This window comes from Neofelis nebulosa, chromosome 1 (assembly GCF_028018385.1).
Source record: "Neofelis nebulosa isolate mNeoNeb1 chromosome 1, mNeoNeb1.pri, whole genome shotgun sequence".
NCBI lineage: Eukaryota > Metazoa > Chordata > Mammalia > Carnivora > Felidae > Neofelis > Neofelis nebulosa.
Genome location: NC_080782.1, coordinates 204,989,736 through 205,017,248, shown reverse-complemented (window position 1 = coordinate 205,017,248; position 27,513 = coordinate 204,989,736). Strand labels below are relative to the sequence as shown.

At 34.7% G+C, this 27,513-nt stretch overlaps 1 long non-coding RNA gene and 1 pseudogene across 1 annotated transcript in view; one reads left to right on the top strand and one right to left on the bottom strand.

Annotated features, from left to right (window-relative positions):
- Positions 1-14,002: 14,002 nt before the first annotated feature.
- LOC131491674 (protein SET-like) lies at positions 14,003-14,875 on the bottom strand (annotated as a pseudogene).
- A 60-nt stretch (positions 14,876-14,935) lies between these two features.
- The window catches only part of LOC131484783 (uncharacterized), a 275,064-nt gene continuing 262,486 nt past the window's right edge, over positions 14,936-27,513 (top strand). Inside the window, exon 1 of the long non-coding RNA XR_009248445.1 lies at positions 14,936-15,198. This is a non-coding gene — a long non-coding RNA (uncharacterized LOC131484783). The remainder of the gene's footprint in view (positions 15,199-27,513) is intronic.

The following is a 27,513-nucleotide window of genomic DNA, read 5'->3' as shown; positions in this document are numbered from 1 at the left end:
TAGGGGTTATTATTATGTAAATCAAAGAGGGAGACTTTTTCAGGAAGAAAGGGTGATCAAATATTGTGGAGAAATGGCAAAGTCAGAAAATTGTTTCTTGATTGTTAAAATACTAATTGGTTAAAATTAGGACAGGGGCCATTTTTCGTTTATGTCATTTTTTCCCAAGTTGGTCCTGTTGGTGTGACTGTATGTTTGTATCTCTTTCATGCATGTTCTCTTTAAATCATTTCTCTTACCAGTGAGCTGGCTGATACCGGTTCTGGTGAAAACAAACCCAAAATCCATGATCCTCCTGTGCCCTACTTTTTATAATAATTTCAGTTATTTTGCCTTTTCTGGGTTTAGACATTTACAGAAATTCTGAAGGTCTAGAGGAAAAGTTACATTAAGTAGAAGGAAGAGTATATCTATTTTGCTAGATTTAATTGTACCTTGAACTTGCTAAATTCTTCCCTCCTTTTATTTCACTTACCAGCCCTCATAAGACTTTCTCCTGTGCAGACACTAAGGTCCACTTTCCTTTTGCCCTGGGAGTACAATCCTGTTCCTAAATTCCAACTGCTTCACTATTGCATACAGTGAGCAGACCAGCCTGTTTCCTTTCCCATTCTCCCTCATTCAATTCTGTTAAACAAAGAGTTTATTTTCATGTTAGGTATTGTCTAATGTTATGTGGGTTTTTTGTTTGTTTGTTTATTTGTTTAGTTCAAATTCATCTGAATCATGAGAGACATGATGTGGGTCCAACAGAGAAGACTGAGTTCACAGCATACTACCTGGAAACAATATTACAATAATTTCAATATTTAAGAAAAATATGAATTTATTTTATAGTAGACTTCTCTCTCCTCATTCTGTAAATGAAAAATGTACTGTCGTTTGGCTTCATCATTTTTCTCCCTCTCCTCTTTCCCTCCTCTCCTCACCATGAATGCTTCCCTTTATTATATACACTTGTGCTTAAATATTCCTAGGACAAAGAAATCTTTCTAAAATAACAAAAAGAAAATATGTTTGGAGGCAAGCTGATGTGATAATACCAGTCGAGAGCATAGGTACTAATGACCCATATAACACCAGTGGAATCCACAAACCCAAAAGACATCAATAATCTTTATTTACAATGTGCACTAATTGCAGAGTATATTTGAAAAGCACAGAGCATGTTAAATTCTGCTTGGGTGTCAGCTAGAATATGAGAGATACTACTGGTCATTTGGAGTAATAGAGGAAGCAGAGGGCACGAGGATACAGAATAACCTGGATACCAGTCCTCAAAATACTCTTTGGGGAATCTCAGTGTTGTTTGTATGACATTTAAGTAAGGCTTGCATTTCCACAGAAAGTGGATCAAAGAGTGAACAAGTATCTTTTTTTTCAGCAATTGTTCTTATTGACCTAAGAATGGTATACTCTTAGACAGCTTTGTTACATCTAAATCAGTTAGAGTGTTGGATGTGTTGGGATAGGGGCCGATTTAATTTAGAGGTAAACACAACCATTTATATAAGCTGCTTACACACACACACACACACACACAAAGATTTTCTTCGTGATATTTATCTTTCTTAAGTTTCATACTTTTATAACATTATTATTTTTTCCACTTGCAGGTATGAGAACCACTGTTTAGGTTAATAACCTTTTTTTTCTGTTGCCAAAATTACTAAAAAATTCTGTTTCAATAAGATTTTTAAACCAGAAAATATATGTAACATATATACAAATAAACAAATATATCCCAAAATATACACAAGTAAACAAACGATAGATGTTACTGTAGAGCACAATGAAATAAATCTTAAGAAGTTCCCAAGGGGCGGCTGGGTGGCTCATTTGGTTGAGCATCCGACTTCCCCTCAGATCTCGCAGTTTGTGAGCTCGAGCCCACGTCGGGCTTTGTGCTGACAGCTCAGAGCCTGGAGCCTGCTTCAGATTGTGTCTCCCCCTCTCTCTGCCCCTCCCATGCTCATGCTCTGTTTCTCTCTGTCTCTCAATAATAAATAAACGTTAAAAAAAAGTAAAGAAAGAAAGAAAGAAAGAAAGAAAGAAAGAAAGAAAGAAAGAAAAATGAAGTTCCCAGAAAGCAGGCACCAGGATGACTCAGTCCCCTCAGGTCAGGATCTCACGACTTGACTTGGTTCCTGCATTTGAGCCACATTGGGCTGTGCGCTGTTAGTGCAGAGCCTGCTTCAGATCCTCAGTCCCTCCCTCTCTCTGCCCCTCCCCTGCTTATGCTCTCTGTCTCTCAAAAATAAATAAAACATTTAAAAAAGAAGTCTCCCTGCACCAAAAAAAAAAAAAAAAAAAATCCCAGAAAGCATGTGACATACACTGCACATTGAGATCAGTAAAGGGCATGATGTTGCATAGTTGGCAATGTCTTTTTTTTTTTTTAAGTTTATTTATTTATTTTGAGCGAGTCAGAGAAAGCATGAGTTGCGGAGGGTGAGAGAGAGAGCAAGAGAGAAAATCCCAAGCAGGATCCTTTCTGTCAGTACAGAGCCCAACATGGGGCTTGAACCCATGAACTGTGAGATCATGACCTGAGCCAAAACCAAGAGTCCCCTGCTTAACTGACGGAGCCATCCAGGCACCCGCATAGTTCACAATGTCTAAACAAGCTATCATGCTCACAGTAGTCATAAGAGTTAACTCTGAATGTTGAACCAAAATAAAACATATTCTCCTCACAAATGTTGTGGCATATATGTATATTTTTCATTGATATTGTTTGATATTTTTTGATAGTGACTGAGCCATCCAGGCACCCCAATAGAGACATATTTAACAAGACATTTGTAGACTCTGAATATGTGCATAATGGAGGAAGTGGGTGTTATACTAGAATGTACAGAAAGGGCACCTAACATAATTTGGGGGCTTGGGAATCTATTCCCAGTATATATAATGTCTACCTTGATCATGAAATGTACATCATAGTTTGTCAGGTGATGACTGAATGAAGTTCGGGAGGACCAAATCTGATATGAAAAAAGTGGAAGCAAGAGAGCAGATTAAGGTCAGGAAATTTAAAAAATGTTGTCATGGCCAATAAAATGAGACAATAATGTCCCTTCTGGAAGCACAGGAGGGACCACATGTATTTTAAAGCATAATACAGAAAAAAATACTCATTAGAACAATAGAATTTCAAGACATAAGAATCATGAACTGTTGAGAATTTTAGATAGTTATATCTAATTTTCATAGCATATTCACGCATTCAGAATGTTTCATGTCAGTGTAACAAACTCCATTCTTCTTATAAAAAGGATTTTCAATGTCAAAGAATGTTCTCCTGATGAAGTTGATAAAGGTGAGCAAAAGTTTTGCAGTTAATCTAAACCTACTTTTATAAAAAAAGTCAATGTATAGTCATAATCTGTAGTCTTTATTCATTAGCTATACTTTTTATATAGCAACATTTTCACAGATTATAAATTAACTGTACACATTGACTTAAGTTCTTTGCAGAAATGAGGTACACTTTTTTTTTTTTTTAATGAGTCATGAAGATATTTTCAGGTCACTTGTAGATGTGTGGTTTGTTTTTGGTTTGCAATTGGGATGACAAAGCTAAGATTTTGATTTTAAATGTTTTAGAAACTACTCATTTTATATTTTTATAATCTTCCAAATTTTCTTATTATAAATGGTGAACTGAACAAGTGTTTTAAGTCTGCTTTTGCTACCCCTACCAAAATGATACACTAATCTTGCAAAGGCTTTTATCGCAAGGAGATGAAAGATTAAAAAACTGAGGTTGAGGAAAAAAAATGTTGAACCCAATGAGAGAGTGAGAGTCCTGAAAATCAACTATTTTTCCCCTCAGGAACTTTTAGTGGTTCCATGATTATAAGAGCCAAATACCTTGAAAGGGGAGTGTTAAAATAGCCTCAAACCAATGGATTGTTGAAATCTTTTAAAGAAGCCCCTAGATTCTCCAGGCATCTTACATTGCTCAGGGAAAAGACTGGATGTTTCTTTTCTGGAGAAGCTGAAAACATGGGAGTTGTGGACTACAATCATATATATTGCAGTATTTTGTTTGCTTTTTATCATTCAATTTTGTTTATTGGGTTGAGGGTGTTTTTTTTCTTTAAGTTGGGGAGCCTGACTTGATCTTTTTCTTTATAGTTTTTGAGTCATCATCATGGATAAAATATTATTTATCCATTTATCTATCAAAATACACAGGTTGTTTCTAAATCGTGCATATTATAAATAATGCGCAATGAACATGAGGGTACAGATTTCTCTTAGAGGTAGCAATTTAATTTCCTTTGAACATATACCCAGAAATTAGATTCCTGGATAATATGCTAATCTATTTTTAAATTTTTGAAGAACTTCCCACTGTTTTTCATAGTGCCTGTACCAATTTACATTTGCACTAACAGTGTACAAGAGTTTCCCTTTCTCTATACCCTTGTCAACATTTGTTATCTCTTGTATTTTACATAATAGCCATCTAATAGACATAAGTTGTTGGTTTATTATTGTTTTGATTTGCACTACCTTGATGATTAGTGAAATTGAGTATCTTTTCATATACCTGTATGTTGGCCATTTTATATGCCTTCTTTGGAAAATGTGTATTGAGGCCCTTTGCCCATTAAAATCAGCAACTATTTATTGTAATTTTTTTTTTTTAGAGAGAGAGAAAGAGAGCATGAGTGACAGGGAGGGGCAGAGAGAGAGAGAGAGAGAGAGAGAGAGAGATTGAGAATCTTAAGCAGGCTCCATGCTCAGCACTGATGTGGGACTCAGTCCCATAACCCTGGGATCATGACCTAAGCCGAAATCAAGAGTTGGAAACTCAACCAACTGAGCCACCCAGGCACCTCTAATTTTTGTATTTTGACATTGTATCCTGCAACTTTACTGAATTCATTATTCATCATTATTCGTTCTAAATTTTTGATGGAGTCCTTAGCTTTCTATATACAAGATCACGTCTTCTTTCCAAAAAGACAATTTAACTAATTCCTTTCTGATTTCAGTGACTTTTATTTATTTTTCTTGCCTAATTGCTTTGGCTTGAACTTACAGTATTATGTTGAATTGAAGTGATGAGAGTGAGTACACTTGTTCCTGATCTTGGAGGAAAAGCTTTTAGCTTTTCACCATTGAGTATGATGTCAGCTTGGGTTTGTCACATATGGAATTTTTTATTGACATTAAAAAAAATATTTCATAGTTGCCCCATATATGGTGCCACTGGTGGCTTATTATATGTAAAGAAAAGAATGAAAATAAAAGAAAAGCCTCACAGTAAGTCTCATCATCATGTAAATTCAGAGGACTGAGGAAGAGAAGATAGTAAAACTTGGGGAGAAAAAACAACTTCTAATATCAAAAATACCACAGAATTCTCTATGGTAACTCTGGAATCTAGAAGGAAATATTTAACACAATTTTAATGGAGGAGGGTGAAGAAACATAAATAGACATAGGTTTCTATATATCATTTGAACGGGTAGAGTGACAACACCAGTAGACTGTGTTTATTAGTGTATCTGTTTGTATAGATTTTAAGTGGTTGTTCTATTATTATTGGCTAGTATTATTGGCTAGTAATTAAATTAGTAATTAAATTAAAAGAAAATTAAAGTTGAAGAAAGTTTAGGTAGTCCAAAATAAGGTAAAAGAAAACAGAGAAACAAAAACTAGAACACACAGCAAAACAAGCCGACTTAAATTCTAAAGTATTAATAATTACATGAAATGTAATTTTATTAAATACCAATGAAAAGAAAAAGATTGGCAGAGTGAATTTGAATACATACTCCAAGTACCCACAAAATAAACTCACTTCAAATAAAACAATATAATCGAATTGAAACTAAAATGATGGAAAACAACGTATAACATGCAAATATAAATTTTTAAAAAAGCTTGAGAGGTCTTCAAATAAAGTAGTCTTCAGAGCAAATAAAATTACCAGAGACGTTAAGGGATATAATATTATGATGAAAGGGACAACCCTTCAAGAAGACAGCTGTTCTATATATGTACCAAGCATTCAAGCTGCAAAATACAAAGCAGTTTTATGTGGATTCAGCTGCTGATTATATGCTATTTAATATAGACAATCAAAAATTTATAATTATTGATTGTATCCAAATATTCAAATATTTATATAATTTTACTCATGCATTAATTATGTGGTAGTGTTGTTTTATTCTGGGTACTTGATTTTTTTAAAAAATAAAAGCAAAGCAACATTTTCAAAGATCTCTGGTGTTGAGCTGTCACCTGATTTACAGTAGTTGCAGAATTCCTGGACAGTTAGAAAGCTTTTTCAGTAAAGGTACCAACTTCAGAAAATGATGTGAAATAAGTGCTTTTAAGAGCTAAAAGCAGCGGCCACATGGAACAAAAGAATGAATGGTGAGGGTTCTGTATGATGTTCATATTGAAGTTCTATTCTTTTATAGTTCAACAGATCAAATGTGATGAGCCACTTGTTACTAAATAAAAGGACATGGGGCTTTCACTTTCACAAAGCCAAAGAATCCAATTGGTCTTTCTTTTATAAGTACTACGAGGGATTAAATATTTGGATTGGAAAAAAAAAAAAAGAAAAAAGAAAAAAGCGACATCCTAACTTCTGCCACCAGCTATGGGTTGTCAGTTACTAATGCCCTACATAAAATAAAAGGCACCTAAAGGTGCTATAGTATTGTAATTTCCCATTTTGTCACCAAGAGATGAAGTTCTCTTAGATAAAATCTGAATAAGGACACCTGATTTTTTTCCACTATCTTCTGATTCTGAATTTGTCAACTGAATAAAGCATACTACAGTTTCCATTATTATCTCTGTGAGATTAAATTTCCTTAACTGTAATAGTTTATTCTTCTAAGTTCATGTTTTCAAATCTTAGAATAGTCTATATATTTTCCTTTATAAAATATGTAATAAATATTACCAAATATCTTTGTAAAATATCCATGTTTTTGCCCTCTTTCTCTATTCCTCAGTCCAGCATCCTCTCTGACCTCCTTGCTGATTCTTGAACACACCTTATAACCTGACATACAAGTAAATATCACTCTACTTCCAATACTCTATAATTGTAACTTTCTCCTCTTCCCAGTATTGCTGAACTCACTTTCTTTGCATCTTGTCCTACAAGACACTTTATCTTCAATATAAATTTTTATAATATTTTTTTTATTTTTTAGCGTTTGATTATTTTTGAGAAAGAGAGACAGAGTGTGGGTGGGAGAGGGGCAGAGAGAGAGGGAGACACAGAGTCCAAACAGACTCCAGGCTCTGAGCCAGCACAGAGCCTGACACGGGGCTTGAACTCACAAGCTGTGAGATCATGACTTTAGTCAGAGTCAGATGCTTAACCGACTGAGCCACCCACATGCCCCATCTTCAATATATAATATTTTATTTATTACATCCATTTTGCTTATTGCGTATTTCCCACTAATGGAAGGTAAATTACTTGAAGGCAGGGGTGTTCACCTATCTTGATCACAGATACAGATCTAAGTCTCCTCTACAGTTCCTGGCATATGATGGGTACTCATAAAATACATTTGAATGAATGATGTTGTAAAATATAATATACTCATTTGAATGGATTATAGGAAAATGTTTCACTTAGAGTCCTGCTTCGTATTTTGCATAACCTGCATCTGTCATGTCTTCTGTAAACAATAATGTGTTTAGTGTCTTCTCCTCTTACTTGACTTAATATTTTTGTTACTTATCTTCCCGTAAACTGCAAAAGAACAAATGACTAACATAGCTTTCTTAAATATAAATAATAATATATATGGCCAAGTCACATATAGTCTCTATCACAACTTCAAGAGCTGTTTAAAATGATAGAGCTATACTGTATATTTTAAGATCATTTGAAGATCTAAGGTTTGGGATCATTTATATATACATTTATATGTAATGCAAGTATTATAAATCTATTATATATAATTACAGCATGTAAATAAATACATATTTATAATTTTGATTAAAATACTAAAATATCTTTATAAGAGAACTATTTCATCTATAGCATTGTACTGGGTATCTATTTGAGATGAAATGTTTAAGTATGCTTCCATTCATAAACTCAGCATATATGTATTGAGTATCTACTAAGTGCTGAGCATTTGACTATGGTACGGAAGCACACAAGACAGACAAGATTGCTGTCCTCATGAAACTCTTATTTGGAGGGATTAAAATAAAAATATTTGGAAATAAAATAAAAATAAATGGAAATTTCATTATAATAATATAAAATTCAGATACAAAAATCTTTTTTTCCCAAAGGAGAAATGGCTAAAACTAATGTTTCTAAGGAGATATACTATTAGTAGATGGATTTTTGAAGGATAATGTAATATATATGTACATTTTATTAGAATAAAATGACACAATATTTTTGCTTCTTTACAGATAGTGTTGTGGTTATTTAATCACTTTAAAATTTCTTTTTGAAATTGCAATATCGTGCTGCCTGCTGTCCAATGCCTAAAAGAAATTGCTTCATATATTTTGTTGTTTCATTTTTGATTATACATCGAGGGTTATTGAAATACCAATTATTCCATCATAGCCAGAAGAAGAGGTATCTACTTTTTCATAAAATAAAATTTTATGTGATACTGTTTTTGTAGAAAAAAGTGTACAATTTTTGAAAAATGTTTCAAAACTACAGAGTAGACATGAAGAAGGCATGTTATTCTGACAAGTAAAGCCACATGAAGTACATATAGTTTCATAGAAAGGTGACCTGGGGCAGGACAGATCCAGTAAGAGACCATTTGAGAAGCAGTTGAAGTTATATAAACAAGAAATAATTAGGATGTCAAAAGGGCAGTAGTTGTAGGAATGAAAAGTAATAGCATGTTCAATATTGTAATATAAAAATGTAATATAATTTGTCATTTCCAGTATATTTCAGCATTTGCGATATACAAAACTATAGTGATTTGGAAATGCCTGGAGCAGGACTGTGTTGTCATAAGACTATTTATATTAACACAGAGCATGGAATTTTAAACCCAACTAATAACCGTGACAGTTCTAAAGTCCCTTAGGGTTCCCAAATTGTTAAAAATGTTTCCTCAGTCCTTATGCTATTCCATGAGTCTATATATTGCAATTTCTCTTTATAGGCTAATTAGAGAAGTAAGATTTACAAAGGACCAGAGGTCAAATCAATGTGGTAGAACACTATAATTTGTTTCACTGGGTCATACTGGTGAGTTGTGATCAAGAGTGAGAAAATTATGGTTGAAACTATTTTTGGTGACAGGTTAACACTCAGAGGATTAGAACTTTAGATAAGCCACTCTGCTAAAGTAAGCAAGTGAGCAGGTCATTGACCAGTACATAATTAATGTTATGGGCTACAGGTATTGACAAATGAAGATATGAGCCCACTAGTTTCTGAGAAATTACAGATCCAGGGCTCATGACTTTTACTCCAGATACTATCACAATGCCCAATTCATAGTTTGAATGCAGTACATTGTTGCTCACTATCAAATAAATGTTCTTTCTCTCCTAAAAAACAAAACAAAACAAAAACAAAAAGACAAAAAGGTCTAATGAGAGATGCGAATCACATTGTTAGAAAAGGTTCACATTTTCCTAATAGCTGTTCTCCTCACTGGATATTCATGTAACAAGTACTAGGTCAATTGGATTATATTTGGGATTACTCAAACTTCTTTGTGTGACCTGGTGATAGCCGTTCTTAGTTAAAATGATGATAAGGTTGTGTGTTTCTTGGAATGAAAAGGTCCCTTTTTTGGAATAGCTATTAAGCCTGGCAGTACAAGATCAGTGAATTCATGGTCATGAGCCCATTCCTGCATATCTTTTTTCTGTAAAGTAGGTCCCCTGTGCAATTGAAGTATTATCTGATGCCAATAGGTCAAATAAATCTTTGGATACACTGAGGCTGTGCATATATATATGTATATATATGTCTATACATATATATACATATATATATGTATATACATGTATATATGTATATATGTACACGTATGTATGTATATATATGTGTATATATATGTATATGTATATATCCAGATACATACCTAATCTTTGAGAATAAACCAATGGTCCTTTATCATCAAGCTGCTGTTGGTTTCCTCAGGAGATGATGCCATAGCCTGCAACTGTTTCTCTTCCTAGCAGATTGAACACTGGCTTAGCTATAGTGAGACTAGCAGTGGTAATACGAAAGCATGAGCCAATGCTGTTGGACCCTGGCATTGCCTTCATGGCTGCTACCATGGCTACTTCCTTCATGTGCCTGCTATGCCAAGCTGGCAGTTGCCAATTACAAAGGCTTTCAAAAGCCCCCTTGCTGGGTCATTTTGGCTTTTTAGTGGATTTGTCCTTTTTCAGAGGTGGACACATTCTGGTTGAACATAATATGTGACACATTTTTACATCATTTGCCTATGTATAAGACCTCTTTTTTTTTTTCTCAATATTGCAATACTTTATTGATCCAGGATCCTGAATAACTTCTCTATTTTCTATTGTCTGTGACTATTTTTATTCTCTCCTGAGGCCACTACTCTGTCCATGTAGAGTGGATGACCATGTTCACAGTCTGAAGTTATGCCCACTGAGATTTTCCTTTGTCACTACTTTTCAAGGCCAACCATTATAGTAGTATAATTCAATTGTTATTGGTTTTGACTTGCACCCTCATACTGAGACAAACCATCAATAAACCAAATAAGGATTTCTTATCCTCTTTTGTCTAGTCGTAAGAGAGCCCCATAGACACAAGATGAAGAAAGGACACTGGTGCCACAATGGGCGTGTAGGCTTCCTGCACATGTGTCTGACTTGTGTACTCTACCACTCATTGTAACGCATTACACATATAAAACTTCATTCATTATTAGTGTTTCATTGATGTTTATGGACTATGCAGATAGTTCATATCTCTTCTGACTAATTGATGGCTAAGATGGAAGAGCTAACAGAGCACTGGAACAAAACTGTCAGTTTCATTTATTCCATGTGGATGTGAACTGGTTTTATTTATATTTTCTTAGAGGGAGAGAAAAGAGTAAATTTTTCAGATCAGCCACACATCCTATGACTGAGGCTATATTAAATTTTAGCAAAGGTATTTAAGGTTTGGACTACAGTTAGGTTGAACTTGCAGTAGGATACAGACATCATCCAGTACCCATCCAGCACCAGTCAGACTGGTGAATCAAAGGACCACTATCCTTGCCCCTTGTAAATTATTGAGGGTAACAATTGTGTTTTCTAAGCCACATGGGATGCAACATAAAATTTTTGAATTACTTTCTTATCCAGGAAAGAGTAGTTTCTGAAGACTTGCCCTAAAATTTCCTTCCAAGATAATTCTTCGGACTAAAGAAACGTAGTGATAAAATGGCAACCATATCCTCAAGATAAGGTCTGTAGCCAGCCCCTTGGCCAGGATCTATTTATTACCTCCCCTCCTCACATATTTACAAATATACTCCATATACAATAGAGAAGGGGCACAATGATATGATAATGCTTTAGGTCTCCAGGTGCTAGTGTCAACACAGACCCTATTTCTAACATATCTCAACCTGTTTGGCAATCTACTCCCCAGTCCACAGTTACCAGAGAAAATGACTAAGGGATTCTTTAGTGAAGGACTAGTGTATCCATTTTGCATGTAATAGATAAGGTTTTGCACGGTCCTTTCTCCTGCATAACTATCTCTTCCAGCAATGGTTTCAATGTCTGATAACTGGCTTAACACTCGAATCTTGGCAAGGGGTCATGACTCTTAAAAGGACTAAATGTTTTCAGCCACCTGAGCTCCCATCCTTGATTTCTTCTGTTAGCACAAATTGAATAGTAACTTGTTGGCTGCCCACCTGTCTTTTTCCTGAGGAGGTTGTGTTCCATAGCATATGGTTGTGAACTGTATTCATTATCCTTTTCATGCTACATCCTCTTGGCTATTACTTAAACCTTGTCAGTCATTATTATGATTGGTTGTGATCACTTCTCTTCTGGTGGTAAAACACTTAAGCCTGGCCTCTATTTTCTTGCTATTAGTGAGACAAGTTCTTTTTTTCTTTTCTCTTTTCTTTTTCCTTTTCTTTTCTTTTCTAACATACATAGATGTTATATACATATAAATGTTTCTTTATTGAAGCAAGATTCCTGACCAGTATAGAGTGATGCACTTATTAAACAGAAACCAGTGCAGAAACTACTACATACCACCTGTCTAGACAGGTTTTGGTTCCATTGTACCTATTGATGGAATAGTCCCACTAGTAAAGTTTTATATGTCAAAAAGCTTTGAATTTGAGCAAGGTGTCCATTAATTCACCTCTGAAAAAGTTAAGTGGCATTTAATTTTGGCTAATATATTTTATAGCATTAAAAAGCTTATGCTTAGCTTAAGCTAAATTTCTCAAAATGTTATTCTATGCACAATAGCCCTTAGCAGACAGAGTCTGTCATTGCATCCAAATTCACACAGATGAGTCTCATTTGAGAAATATATGCTAAATAGCTGGTACTTAGAGACAAAAATACTTATAACTTGAGTTTCTTATAGTCAACACAGACTTCTTCCTCTGAGTGTCTGTCTTGGCCACATTTCAGAGTGAAAGTGAAGACATACCAGCAGTGTCCCTGTGTAACTTGGAATTAAATCACCAGATCTGTCTGATGGTGAAGGTGGCACTATTACCAGGTAAATAAAGGCCCATTTAAAAAAAAGCCAATTTGATGGGGCACCTGGGTGACTCAGTTGGTTAAATGTCTGACTTTGACTTAGGTCATGATCTCACTGTTTGTGGGTTTGAGCTCCGCATCAGGCTCTGTGCTGACAGCTCACAGTCTGAAGCTTGCTTTGGACTCTATGTCTCCCTCTCCACCTCCCCCAACATGCTCTGTCTCTGTCCTGTCTCTCTCTCTTTCTCTCTAAATAAATAAATAAATAGAAATTTTTAAAGCCAATTCAAGATACAAATCAAGGATGGATACACTATACTCAGAACTGAATTTTGATGGATCTGGTATCCTAAATAATGTGGTAAGTTTTAGAAACTGATGGCAAATTTTACCCATGATGTTCTCAAGCTGAGAAGACATTAATCCATTGATTCAAATCCCTTTACTGCATCCACATAGCTCTGAGGTCATCCTGCAAGTTGGGAATCAAAAACTACAGAGTTAGGGTAACAAAGTTTGACAATATGTTATACAAGTCAAATTTGCAAAGACATATTAAGTATATCTGTTCTGAGAGGAAAGCATCAAATTCTTTGTGTACATTTTGGTAGTTTTATTGTAACAAAGACCTGGTACACTTCTAATGTTTAAAACTGAGCATCATCTTTCCTATCTAGTGAAACAAAAAAAAAATTAAAAATAAATAGGAACAAAATTACGGTAGAGTATGTCTATTTCAAATAAGATTCTACAGATTCTACTGATTTGTCAATTGGGTGGCAAGGTTCATGTCATCATTAAGAGAGAATTTGATTTCAAAATTGTCATTTTAAACTGCAAGGATGTCAAACATCATAATTTAACATGCCAAGGAAAAAAAACCATGTTTTAAAAATGCCCACTTAAACCATCCAAATATCTCAAACCCTCTGTTTGCTGACCTTCTGTAACCCCAGTTTTTAAGTTTTTTCCTTTCTTTCTTTCTTTCTTTCTTTCTTTCTTTCTTTCTTTCTTTTTTGTAATCAAGGGAAAGAAGACAAATACACGTTGGTAAATGATAACTGTCCATTTTCACATAGAGAGGCAGTGTGATTTCTGAGCCCAACACACAGAGGAAAGAGAAAAACAGAGTTCTATGCACTACTGTACAGGAGCCTCGTATCCTCCAGATTCCAGCAGAAATAAGGAAGCAGAGGGATTTCTTTTTTCCCATAGAGCAGGGTGGTGTAAATTCCATAGTTTTTAATTGAGACAGGAAGAGATAAAAACGAATTTGGAACAGGAAGGAGTAGAGATTCTATTCCCACTCTATTCTGCTCAAGGTATACCCCACCCCTAAATAAGTAGAGAACCATGATAAAATGGAAAGAAAGGAGACCTCAAAAATAGAGTCACAAGGCACAAGAGGAAGAAGGAATGAAAGAAACAAAAACAATTGTGACTCATTTCTCTCATCATTCATGTCAGAAACTATATTGTAATGGATTTGGCCAAGTAACTCTTTGATGACCACTCCTAACTCATTTGCACCTGCATCAGAATGGTCAGTAAACCAGGGTAAGAAAGGCTCTGGTTCCTCATGCTGTCTCTTCCTGGCTTTATTTTGTGTTTGACATGAAAATTTTGGTCAGATCCTTTCCAGATTTCCATTTGATTTCAGCGGACTTTGAACATGGATTACTACTCTCATTGATATGAAATTCTTTGGAGAGAACTTTATTTTGGAAGTAAGGGTTTTCATCAAAACAAAAATCTATTCTGTAACCTGATTTAATATCTCTAAATTCTGTCACTTTTACTCTTGTATAAAAGTGCCTCCCCAAGCAGGCAGACAACATCCAACTTGTAGATGTTGACAAATGTGATTCCCCCCAAATGTGGGATTATGGTGCTTAATTCCAGCCTCTTCTGGGGAAAAAGAAACAGAAAGAAAAGAAAAGAGAAGAGAAGAAAAAAGATTGTCAGAGGTTTTTTATATTTTTGTTCTACTTTCAAAATCTCCTTACTGGCTTGTTCATTAAATCTTTTTCATTTGTATTTCATCAGTATGTTCACTTGCTTTTTACTGTTCTTTTTCGGAGGTCTTTATTCCAGTGTGGCTGGAGTGGAGCTCCTTTTTAGCGACCCTGATGGCGGTGCCTACCTGGTGCTGTTCTTCATGGGGGTTGAGAGAAGTGCAGCAAGGAGGGGACAAGAAGGGAAGGTGAAAAGGGCGGCAGCTTCCCTTAGCCACACTGCCACGCGTGCGATTCGGCCCCGCCTCCTCCCGGGCGCTGGCTGCGCGCGCAACCCTCCCAGCCTGCCCTGCGGCTCAGGGAGGAGCACCGCGTGCCGCTAGCCTGGTTCCTGCTGTTGGAGGTTTGGCGACAAAGTGACAGCTGGCCGGTTTGGCTCCTCCCCTCAGTCCCCGGCGCTCTGGCTTTCCCTGTTTTTCCTCTCCTAGGAACCACCTCCTCCTCACGGCAGCAGCGAGGGGTCCTGTGTTATCTTAAAGTAGGTGTTATTTCTCTTAATTTTGAAAAATTAAGTGTTTTTATCGGAGTAAGAAAACTTAACATGAGGTCTACCTCTCAACAAATTTTAAAGTGTACAGTACAGTATTGTTAACTATAGGCATAACATTGTGCAGTATAGTTCTAGAACTTATCTTGAATAAGTGAAACATTATAGCCTTTGAACAGCAACTTCCCATAATCCTTCTTCCAGCCCCTAGAAACCACCATTTGTTTGTTTCAGAGTTTGGCTATTTTAATACTTGATAAAAATGGAATCATTCCTGATTTGCCTTCCTGTGACTAGCTTATTCCACTTAGCATTATGGCCCATAGGTTCATACATGTTGCTGTAAATGGTGGGATTTCTTTTTTGTGTAAGCCTGAATAATATTTTGCATGTAAATACCACATTTTCTTTATCCATCAATTCTTCCATGGTATCAAAAGTTCAGAAACAGCACAAAACCAGTGAATCACCAAAATGGAATTTGTTGAAGCTTATTGCGCACACACCAAAAAGATAGTTTGTGAATTGAGAGTACTCAAGCCAAAACATGGAATAAAACTCAGGGGTATATTGTTATAAAGCAGCTTATATAGTGAGAAGACATTAAATGTTTATTCTTTACAGAGATTGGTTATAATATTGTAATTTCCCAAAATGATAGGTAAATTGGTCAGTAATTACCTTATATTAACCTTGGGAGACAGTGTAAGTTTTGCCCATGATTTCCAGAGGCATAAATAAGAAATGACCCAGGTCAAGCTAGTTTTGCAAAGTAAGTTAAATTGGTTTTATCTGCTCATAGAGTTTTCAAGTTTGTTTTGATTTTAACAATGGATATTTGGGTTGTTTTCATACCTTGGCTATTGTGAATAATGCTGCAGTGACCATGGGAGTGCGGGACTTGAATTCAATTCTTTTGGATACATACCCAAAAATAGGATTGCTAGAGCAAATGATAGTTCTATTTTTAATTTTTTTCAGGAAGCACCATACTGTTTCCCATGGTGGCTATACCGTTTTATAATCCACCAGCAATATACATGGTTACAAATTTCTCCACATCCTCACCAACACTTGTTATTTTTTTATTTTTGATAATAGCTGGCCTAAGAAATGTAGAATGACATCTCATTATGTTGTTGATTGCCATTTCTCTGATGACTAGTAATATTGAGCTTCTTTTTATATACTTGTTGACCATTTGCATATCTTCTGCAGAGGAATGTCTATTAAGATTCTTTGCTCATTTTTTAATCAGGACGTTTGGCTTGTTTTTGTTGTTTTGGGGGTTTTCTTCTGTTTTTTGTTTGTTTTTGCTATTGACTTGAGGTCTTCTTTATGTGTTTTGAACATTAACCCCATATGAGATATATGGTTTGCAAATATTTTCTTCCATTCCATAGGCTGTCCTTTCATTGTGTTTGTGGTTTTCTTTTCTTTGTAGAAGCTTTTTGCTTTCATATAGTTTCATTTGTCTATTTTTGCTTATAATGTCTATTCTTTTAGTGTCATATCCAAGAAATCATTGCCAACAAGACTAATGCCATAAAGCTTTTGCCTCTGTTTTCTTATAGAAGTTTTATACTTACAGGTTTAATGTTTAAGTCTATAATCCATTTTAGGGTGTCTGGGTGGCTCAGTCAGTTGAGCATCCGACATCGGCTCAGGTCATGATCTCTTGGCTCATGAGTTCCAGCCCCACATTGGGCTCTGTGCTGACATCTCAGTGCCTGGAGCCTGCTTCGGATTCTGTAGCTCCCTCTTTCTGTGCCCCTTCCCTGCTCACTCACACTCTGCCTCTCTGTCTCTCTGTCAAAAATAAATAAACATTTAAAAAAAAAGTCTTTAGTCCATTTTGAGTTGATTTTTTGTGGATGGTATAAGACACCGATTTCATTCTTTTACATATGAGTATCCAGTTTTCCAGCACCATTTGTTGAAGAGACTTTCCTTTCTCTCTTATGGGTTCTTGACACTCTTGTCAAAGAAGAATTGACAGAATATGCCTGTCTCTGGAACAGTCCATGAACTTGGGGCATTCTCTATTTATTTGTGTCTTCTTTAATTTCTTTCAGCAATGTTTTATAATTTTCAATTTACAAATCTTTTACATTCATAATTATATTTACACTGAAGTATCTTATTCTTTTCAGTGTTATTGCAGGTAGGATTTTTTCTTAATTAAAATTTTTTTTTTAGGATTTTATTTTTTATTGTTGAGAGAGAGTGAGCGAGCGAGCAGGTGAAGGACAGAAAGAGAGGGAGACACAGAATCCAAAGCAGGCTCCAGGCTCTGAGTTGTCAGCACAGAGCCTGATGCGGGGCTTGAACCCACAACTGTGAGATCATGACCTGAGCCAAAGTCAGGACGCTCAACTGACTGCGCCACTCAGGTGCCCCAGATTTTTTTTTAATTTTTAAAAATTTTCGTAATTTTCTGATTTTCAGATAGTTGATTTTGATGTATAGAAATGTAACTGATTTTTGTATGTTGATACGGAATCCCGTAACTTTACTGAATTCATTTATTGATTCTAACCCTTTTTTTATTGAAGTCTTTAGGGTTTTCTATATACAAAATCATGTCATCTGCAAACAGAGGTAATTTAACTTCTTTCCAAATTAGGTATAATTTATTTATTTCTCTTGCCCAGTTGCTCTAGCTAGGATTTCCAGTACTGTGTGATACAGAATTAGTGAGAAGGGGTATCTTTGCTTTGTTCTTGATTTTAGAGAAAAAACCTTCAAGTTTTCTACATTGAGTATGATGTTAGTTGTAGAGTTTTCATATATGGCCTTTATTATTTTGTTTTAATTTTCTTCCATTCCTAGTTTGTTGAGAGATTTTATAATAAAAGTATTGAATTTTTGTCAAATATTTTTTTTGTATCTTTTGAAACGATCATGTGATTTTTAACCTTCATTCTGTTAATTTGCATTTGCATGTTTGTTAATTTGCATTTTTTGAAGCATCTTCACATCCCAGAGATAAATCCTATTTGATCATGGTGTATGATCCTTACAATAGTGTTAGTGAATGCAGTGTGCTAACATTTTGTTGAGGATTTTTGCATCTATGCTTATAAGGGATGTTGGATTTTGTCGTCCTTCCTTCCTTCCTTCCTTCCTTCCTTCCTTCCTTCCTTCCTTCCTTCCAGTGTCTTTGTCTGGATTTGCTATCAAGGTAAATCTGTCCTCACAAAACGAGTGATAATATTTACTCCTCTTCATTTTTTTGGCCAAGTTTGAGAAGGATTGGCATTAAATCTTCATTGATGTGTTTAGTAGAATGCAGCAGTGAGATTTTTCTTTGTAGGGAGGTTTAACTAGTGTTTCATTCTCCTTACTCATTATTGATCTGCACATTTTTCTTTTTTATTTCTTCACAATTCAGTCTTGGTAGGTTGTGTGTTTCTAGGAATTTATCCATTTCCACTAAGTTGTCCAATTTGTTGGTATACAGTTGTTCATAGCAATTTCTTGTGATCCTTTTATATTTCTATGGCATCAGTTGTAGTGTCTCTTCTTTTATTTCCAATATCTTTTGAGTTTTCACCCTTTTTTCCCAGTTTGGCCAAAAATTTGTCTATTTTTTAATTTATCTATTTTGTAAGCTTGATATTTTTCTATTTTTCTGTTATCTGTTTTATGTCTGTTCTGTGTAAAATTTTCTTCTATTAGCTTTAGGCTAGTTTGTTGTTCTTTTAGTTCTTCAGGTGTAAAGTTAGGTTGTTTATTTGAGTTTTTTTTTTAATGTGGACATTTATCACTGTAAACTTCCTTTTATACTGCATCTCATACATTTTGATATGTAATGTTTTCATTTGTCTCAAGATTTTTTTCTAATTTGTCTTGTGATTTCTTGTGTGTACTGTTGGTTTTTCAAGAGCGTGTGGTTTAATTTTTACATATTTTGAATTTTCATGTTTTCTTCTGCTGTTGATTTCTAGCTTCATTTAATGGTAGTTGGGAAAAGATTCCTGCTGTGATTTCAATCTTTGTAAATTTGTTAAGACTTTGTTTTTAACCTAACATGTGATCCGTACTGAAGAATGTTCCATGTGTGGTTGAAAGGAATATATATGCCCCTGCCATTTGGGTAGAATGCTCTCTGAGCATATTTGTTAGGTCCATTTGACCTATAATGTTGTTCAAGTTCTCTATCTCCTTATTGGCTTTGTATCTGGATATTCTATGCATTATTGAGGGTAGTGTCTTGAAGTGTCCTATTATTATTGTGTGGCTGTCTCTCTTTTCATTTCTGGTAGTGTCTGCTTTATATATTTAGGCGCTGTGATGTTGGGTGCATATATATTTATAATTATAAATAAATTCATCTTCCTGGTGAATTTACCTTTTTATCATTATATAATGTTCTTTGTCTCTTGGGGGCAGATTTTGACTTAAAATAATTTTTTTTTTCTGATAGAAGTATAGCCACTGCTGCTCTCATTTGTTTGCAGTATTGATGGAATTATTTATAAGTGTTGAATTTAACATATTTCTACCCTTGGGTTTTGGAAAATGTCAAGCTAAGGCAGAAATCACAAGGAAAAAAGATATTAAGTAGATCGAGACAATGTGATAAATTAAGGATTAGAGAGATATCAATTTGAGTGGGATAGGCAAAATAATCACGATGGAAGAGATCATAGGTAGCATACAAGAGAAGAATCCTGCTACATAGACGAAAGGATAAAACAGCTCAATGGGGAAATGCATTAAAATTCTATTACCATTTTGATTAAAAAGCCTATCTATTTATCTTTTCTTTGGCTATTTACCCTGACATTTAATTTAGCATAAGTTTAAAAAAGTAATACCAATATGGAAACTGACAGCTACTTTTTTGCCTGTGTTATCAGAACCCGAAAAGCTTTGTTGTGAAATATCATGTAGTACCCCCTTGGAGAATTCTGTCTTCATACGGCTTATTTATGTTTGTGCATGCTTTGAGTTACAGATGTTCAGCACACACACATGCACTGAATAAATGCATTATCATAAAACAGCAAAACTATTCTTACTCACAGATAGAATTGACTGCTTGTTGTTACTGGTTTCAGATGGGTACTATGCAAACCTTTGTAATAGCCCCTTTGATAATTTAGTAAACTTACTCATTTGAATACATTAATGTACCCAAGTACTGTTAAAGTATACTATATTTTCCTGGAGGGAAAGACCTGAGTCCCATCATTGTGGTTTTCTTAGAGATGTCAGCATATTGCTAAATCAATGAGTGCTTATTAAATGAATGAAAAGAAAGAATGAATAAAATTTTAGCTGTGACATGAAAACTTTGCCTTTTGTAATTTTCTTAAACTTTCTAATAATGCATTATTATTTTAAGTGGGTTTTACACTGGAATGAAAATCATTTGGCCTGCATAGGAAAAACATAAAAGTACAGTCCAGAGTAGAAGGATTAAATATTCATTTCACATCTGTAACATCAGTCGTGTTGTCAGACTGTGGTAGTATTGAAGTGGGTAAAACACATCGCTTCTCGGCCTTTTGGCTAAGATGAAGTGAAGTGGGTAAAACAACAGTTTCCTCAGGTATTCTCCAAAATATGTCCGCTTTTTTTTTAATGTTTATTTATTTTGAGAGAGAGACAGGGGAGAGGAGCATTAATGGGGGAGGGGCAGAGAAAGAGGGAGAGAGAAAGAATCCCAAGCAGACTGTGTGCTGCTGTCAGCACAGAGCTGGAAGCAGGGCTAGATCCCACGCACTGTGAGATCATGACCTGAGCTGAAATCAAGAGCTGGATGCTTAACTGACTGAGCCACCCAGGCATCTCAAAATATGTACACTTTCTAATTTGCTTTTCTACTATCTCTTTTTCCTGTATACTAACCTAGAGCAATATATTCTTGTTGGCTGATTTGGTATTTATAGTTTTGAATAATTTAGGAAACAAAGAGGTGGACTATATGACATTTTAAGCTGCTTCTATATCATATTTCCAAGAATGAAAAAGACAAATTATGGAAACGATAAAGAGAAAATAAAACTTTTAAAATATTTTTAGATTTTCATGTAATCTTATATTTTTAGAAAAGAGAAATGAATTTTTATGTTGAAATAAAACTGCAGTACTATTACAATATTTGAAATAGACCAGATGTTTATTTGGTTGGTTTATTAAAATTTGATTACTCATGGATATTATCACTGATGATTTGGCTTTCTATTCTATGAAAAAAAATTTAATGAACTGCAAAGTTTTCATTGAGCTTTGCAAATTGCTGGGAGTTGGATTCTCTCTAGAGACCTTGTCTTATCACAGCACATCAACTGAAAGTGTAAATATCTAATACACTGAACTGTCTACAACTGCACAGCCTCAGCAGTGTTAGGTCCAGGGCAAATTGTTAGAGAAATGGAGGAAGAATTTAGATAACTTGAATGGGATATCGTTTGGCATAGGACACATCACTCAGTTCACTCAAATATTTTTAAAAATACATTCAACAATAAATATAAAGGGTATATAGTTTTATAATTTCATGTTAACTTATGTTTTAGGAAAGAGAAATAAATTTTATGTTGATAAAACAGCAATGCTATTATAATATTTGAAATAGACCAGACATTTGTTTTGTTGGTTTTATTAAAATATACAAATTTGAGGAAATTACACAACACACTCTTAAAAAATCAGTGCGTTCAAGAAGATATCACAAGGGAAATTAGAAAATAGAGACAAATTAAAATGAGAACACAGCATCCCAAAACTTATGGGACACAGAAAATGCAATGTCAAAGAGGAAACTTACAGCTATAAAAGCTCGCATTAAAAAAGAAGACAGGTCTTAATTTAAGGTGCCTGGGTGGCTCAGTCAGTTAAGCATCTGACTCTTGGTTTCGACTCAGGTCATGATCTCATGGTTCATGGGTTTGAGCCCCACATCAGGCTTCATTCTGACATTGCGGAGCCTGCTTGGGATTCTCTCTCCTCTCCGCCCCTCCCCTACTTGCTCTGTCTCTCAAAATATGTAAATAGAACTTAAAAAATAAATAAAAAAGACAGGTCTTAAATCAATAAACTATCTTTGTAACTTGTGGAAGTAAAGGAAGAGGAACAAACTAAATACAAAGCTAGATAAAAAGGAGGAAATAATAAAAATTAGAGCAGACTAGGGGCTCCTGGGTGGCTCAGTCAGTTAAGTGTCCTACTTCGGCTCAGGTCATGATCTCATGGTCTGTGAGTTTGAGCCCCGCGTCGGGCTCTGTGCTGACAGCTCAGAGCCTGGAGCCCATTTCAGATTCTGTGTCTCCCTCTCTTTCTGACCCTCCCCCATTCATGCTCTGCCTCTCTCTGTCTCAAAAATAAATGCTAAAAAAAATTTAAAAAATTACAGCAGACTAAAATAGAGAAAACAATAGAGAGAATAAACAAAACCAAAAATTAGTTCTTCAAAAATATCAACAAAATTGACAGATTGTTACCTAGATTGACAAAAAAAAGAACACTTAAATTACTAAAATCAGAAATGAAAATGGAGACATTAGTATCTATTTTACAAAAATAAAAAAAATATATGAGATTATTTTCAAAAACGGCGCCAACAAATTGGATGACCTTGATGAAATGGAGAAATTTCGGTAAATACAAAAGCAAGAAAGCCTGAGGGCTTACACTTTATTTTAAAGTTAATACAAAGCTATGGTAATCAAAGCATAGTGGTACTGAGCCCAAAATTAACTCTTGCATATGTGGCTAAATGATTTTTGACAAGGGTACCAAGACAACTCAATGGAGAAAGGACAGTCTCTTCAACTGGAGAAAGCTGGATATCCACAGTGTAGAAGAAAAAGGCTGGATCCTTACTTAAAGTTACATACCAAAATTAACTTAAAATGGATCCCAAGCTCTTTTTGTAACACCTAAAACTATAAACGTCTTAGAAGAAAACATAGGGGAAAAGATTCACAGCATTGGATTTAGTAGTGATTTCTTGGATCTGATACCAAAGGCAAAGGTGTGCGCGTGTGTGTGCGCGCACACACACACACACACACACAGACACACAGACACACATAAATAAATAAATAAATAAATAAATAAATAAATAAATAAATAAAATAATTAGACAAATCAGATTAATGAAAATTTAAACAGATAATATCAACAGAGTAAAAGCCAACCTACAGAATGGGAGGGAGTATTTGCAAAGTAATAATGGGAATATTTGCAGAGTAATAATGGGACAGAATATTTGCAAATTGTATATCTGATATTACTATTCCGAAAATACAGAAACCCCTAAAACTCAACAACAAAAAACCAAACACCTGCATTAAAAAATGGACAAAGTACTGGACTGTAAATTTCTCTAAAGAAGATATGCAAATACACACTAAGCACATGAAAAGATGTTCAATGTCACTAAATACTACAGAAATGACAATGAAGACTGTAATGAGATACGTCTTCATACCCATTAGGATCGGTACTATGAAAAACAGAAAATAAGAGTTGTCAAGGATTTGGAGAAATTGGAAGTCCTGTGCACTATTTATGAGAATCTAAAATGACACAGCTACTATGGAAAACATTGGGGTGGCTCCTCAAAAAAGTTAAAAATAAATTTATGGAATGATTAAGTGATCCCACTTGTGGTATATACTCAAAATTTGAAAGCAGGGTGTCAGAGATATCTGCACTTTGATATTTATAGCAGGTGTATCAACTGTAGTTAAAGTGTGGAAGGAAGTCAAGTATCTGTAGGTAAATAGATAAGCAAACTGATGTATGCATACAATGGAATATTATTTAGGCTTTAGAAGAAGGAAATTCTGACACTACAACGTGGAGGAACCTTGAAGACATTAGGAGATAAGTCAATCACAAAAAGACAAATACCGTCTGTGTCTACTTATATGAGGTACTTAGTGTAATAAAATCATAGAGCCAGAAAGTAGAATGATGGTTGCCAGAGGCTGAGGAGAAGGGCGAATGGGGAGCCATTGTTTAATCTGTATAGATTTTCAGTTTTTTGAGATGAAAATAGTTTTGGAGATGGATGGTAGTTGATGGTTGTACTATAGTATGAATTTACCTGATATCACTGAATTATACACTTAGAAATGCTTTGATGATGAATTTCATGTTTTTGTATTTTATCACAATTTTTTTTAATTGAAAGAAAAAGATGATTAGGGAAATTTGAATAGGGAATGGTTATTAGGTGAAATCTACAAATTTATCATTGTGTTAGAAGTTTGACAATATTTTGGTTATGTTAGAAAATATTATGTTTTAATGATGAATACTGAAGTATTTAGGAGTGAAATGTCTTGGTATCTTTAATATACTTCAACACAACAATGAAATAAGGTAATTGTGACATAATGTCAGCAACTGTTAAATCTAAGTGATGTGTACAGGTATTTATTATACTGTGCTCTCTATTTTTTGTTTAAACATCTCCATAATACAAATTTTAAAAAATATTCCATCATTTGTAGAGTTTTTATATACTCCATGAGTTTGTCCTTTATGTGTGTGTGTATGTATCATATGTTCATAGAAACAACATGTTCAGAAATAAAACAGAGAAGTAAATACTATTTCTTATCACTCAAAGACAATTCTTGCTAATACTTTAACATATATCTTTAAATTTTTTTCTATGCTTATTTCATTTGGTTATGAACAAAACAATTTTTTTGTGGTAAACTCTTTGTAAATATCATTAAAATGTTCCATTAAACTTCCTTGTAATTATTTTCTGGTATATAGATAGAGAAACTCCCTGGAGTGGGATTGTTGGCTTAAAGAGTATGCATATTTGTAACTGTAATTGATGCTACCAGGTATATTCCTAAGAATGTTATAACACTACATGTATTAGTTCTTGATTTTTAAGGATGCAAATATTACATATTCTTGGTATTCAGACACATGATTTGCAGTGAAATCTTTTCAGTGTACATAAGACACTAGTGTTTCTGCCTGTAACAGATGCTGTTGCATTGCCCAGACGCCATTTACTGGGCCTGGACACTAATTTCCCAGCAGTAATAGCTGTTGCCTGTTAGTAGCTCACATCTGCACCCTACTGTGGAGGACGGTGTTGGGCTGATAAGAACTATATTACTCAGAGATGCTTGAAAGATAGACTCTCTGGCAACCTTCATGGGTTATGGGCCACAGTGGTCAATGACCAACCCAAAAGGTGATAGCCGTGCCAAACACGATTTTCTGGATATGATGGCTTTACATAATTCACATAGGAGTATTGTCCCTGGATTTAGGGTGATGCTGGATATCTCCTAAAGTCACATTTTTGTTTAATTCAGGGTGGGTGAACTTTACCTCTATAAAGAAAAATAGTAAATATTTTAGGCTCTTTAAGCTATGTGATCTCAAGCTACAGGTATTATAACATTGTAATAGTGGCATAGAAACAGACATACAGAGCAGTGGAATAGAATAGAGATCCCAGAAATAAACTCATACCTATATGGTCAATTGATCTTCAATAAAGTTGTCATGGGGAAAGGATAATTTCTTCAAAAAATGATGCTGGGAAAACTGGATATCCACATGCAAAAAAATGAAATTGAATCCTTAAATAGCAAACCTAAAATTGAACCCCCCAGAAGAAAACATTGGAACATAGGCAGAAGCTTTATGATACTGTTCTTGACACAGATTTTTTGGATAAAATACCAAATGAAAGACAAAAAAGGCAAAAATAGACAGTGGAACTGCATTAAAGTAAAAAGCTTCTGCACTGAAAAGGGAACAGTCAACCTATGAAAAGACAACCTATGCAATGGGAGAAGTTCTTTGCAAACCATATGAATTGCAAACCATACCACAAGTGTCCGAAATATTCATGGAAGCCAATGGCAAAAAAAGCAAATAACCTGATTAAAACATGAGGAAAGGAGTTGAATAGACATTTTTTTTTCTAAAGAAGACATATGAATAGCTAGCAGGTATATGAACAAAAAGCTCAGCATAACTAATTGTCAGGAAAATACAAATTAAAGCCACCATAAGATATTATCTTACACCTGTTAGGATGGCTTTTACCAAAGCAAATAAAAAAAAATAATAAGTGTTAGGATCTGAAGAAATTGGAACCCTTACATACTCTTGATGAGAATGTCACATGGTGCAGCTGCCATGGAAATCTGTGTGGAAGTTCCTGAAAAAATAAAAAATAGAACTACCATGTGATCTAGTAATTCCATTGCGAAGTACATATCCAAAGGAATTAAAACCAGAATCTGGAAGATACATCTGCATTTCTGTGTTCACTGCAGCATTTTTCACAACAGCCCGGATATGGAAACAATCTGAATGTCTGTAGCAAACTAGTAGATACAGAAAATTTGACACGCACATGCACACTCATGTACACACAATGGAATCATATTTACCTTTGAAAAGTAAGGAAATCCTACCATTTTCAATAACATAGATGAACCTGTAGGATGTTATTCTACATAAAATAATTTGGCTATAGAAGGACAAGTACTGTATGACTCCACTCAGATGAGGGATCTAAAATAGTCAAACCCAGAAACAGAAGGTAGACTGATGCCAGGGAGGAGACAAAGATAAAGGAGTTTTTCAGTAGTGATAGTTTTAACAGAGGTGGAATTTTTTTTTCTACATTTCATTTATAAATCTCTTATTTTCCAATGTGAGCAGCCACATGTTCAAATAAGCAAACATTATTTATTTGGTTGCCTTGGATTTATATTTTAAAATGTATGTGTTTTTTCCTGTTATATTGAGGCATGTAATGAGATGACAGTTGCTATTCACAAAAAGATGGACTGAAGTCTGGAAGACATCACTACCTCTTCCATGAGTTGTTAATGTAGCATGAGAATGTACATGAGAATGTAGCATGTTAATGTAGCATGAGAATGAGTTTAGTGAAATGCCATTCCATATATCTTATATATCCTATATACACATATCATAGTTTTGTGAGATTAGTTTAGCTCAGCAAACCAGCAGTTTTCCTTTAAAAAATGTTGAACATAGCTGCTAAGATAAATTAATATTCTTTACTAGTTATAAGATTTTGGCAGCAAGTAGTAGGTTATTGGACCAACAGTGGCTCCCCTACTCAAGATATTCCATTATTTCACATTACAAAATATCTGGAGGAAGGGAGCTTGTCTCATGTTTATAATACGGCTGCTGCAGCTCAAGTCATCATGTCACACATTCCATCTTGAAGGTCTAGGCAAAAATGGATTTTTCTTTTCATATAAAACTAGTCTTATGTTTTTTCATCTTTTTATCTTAAATGAAATCTGTTCCAGAATT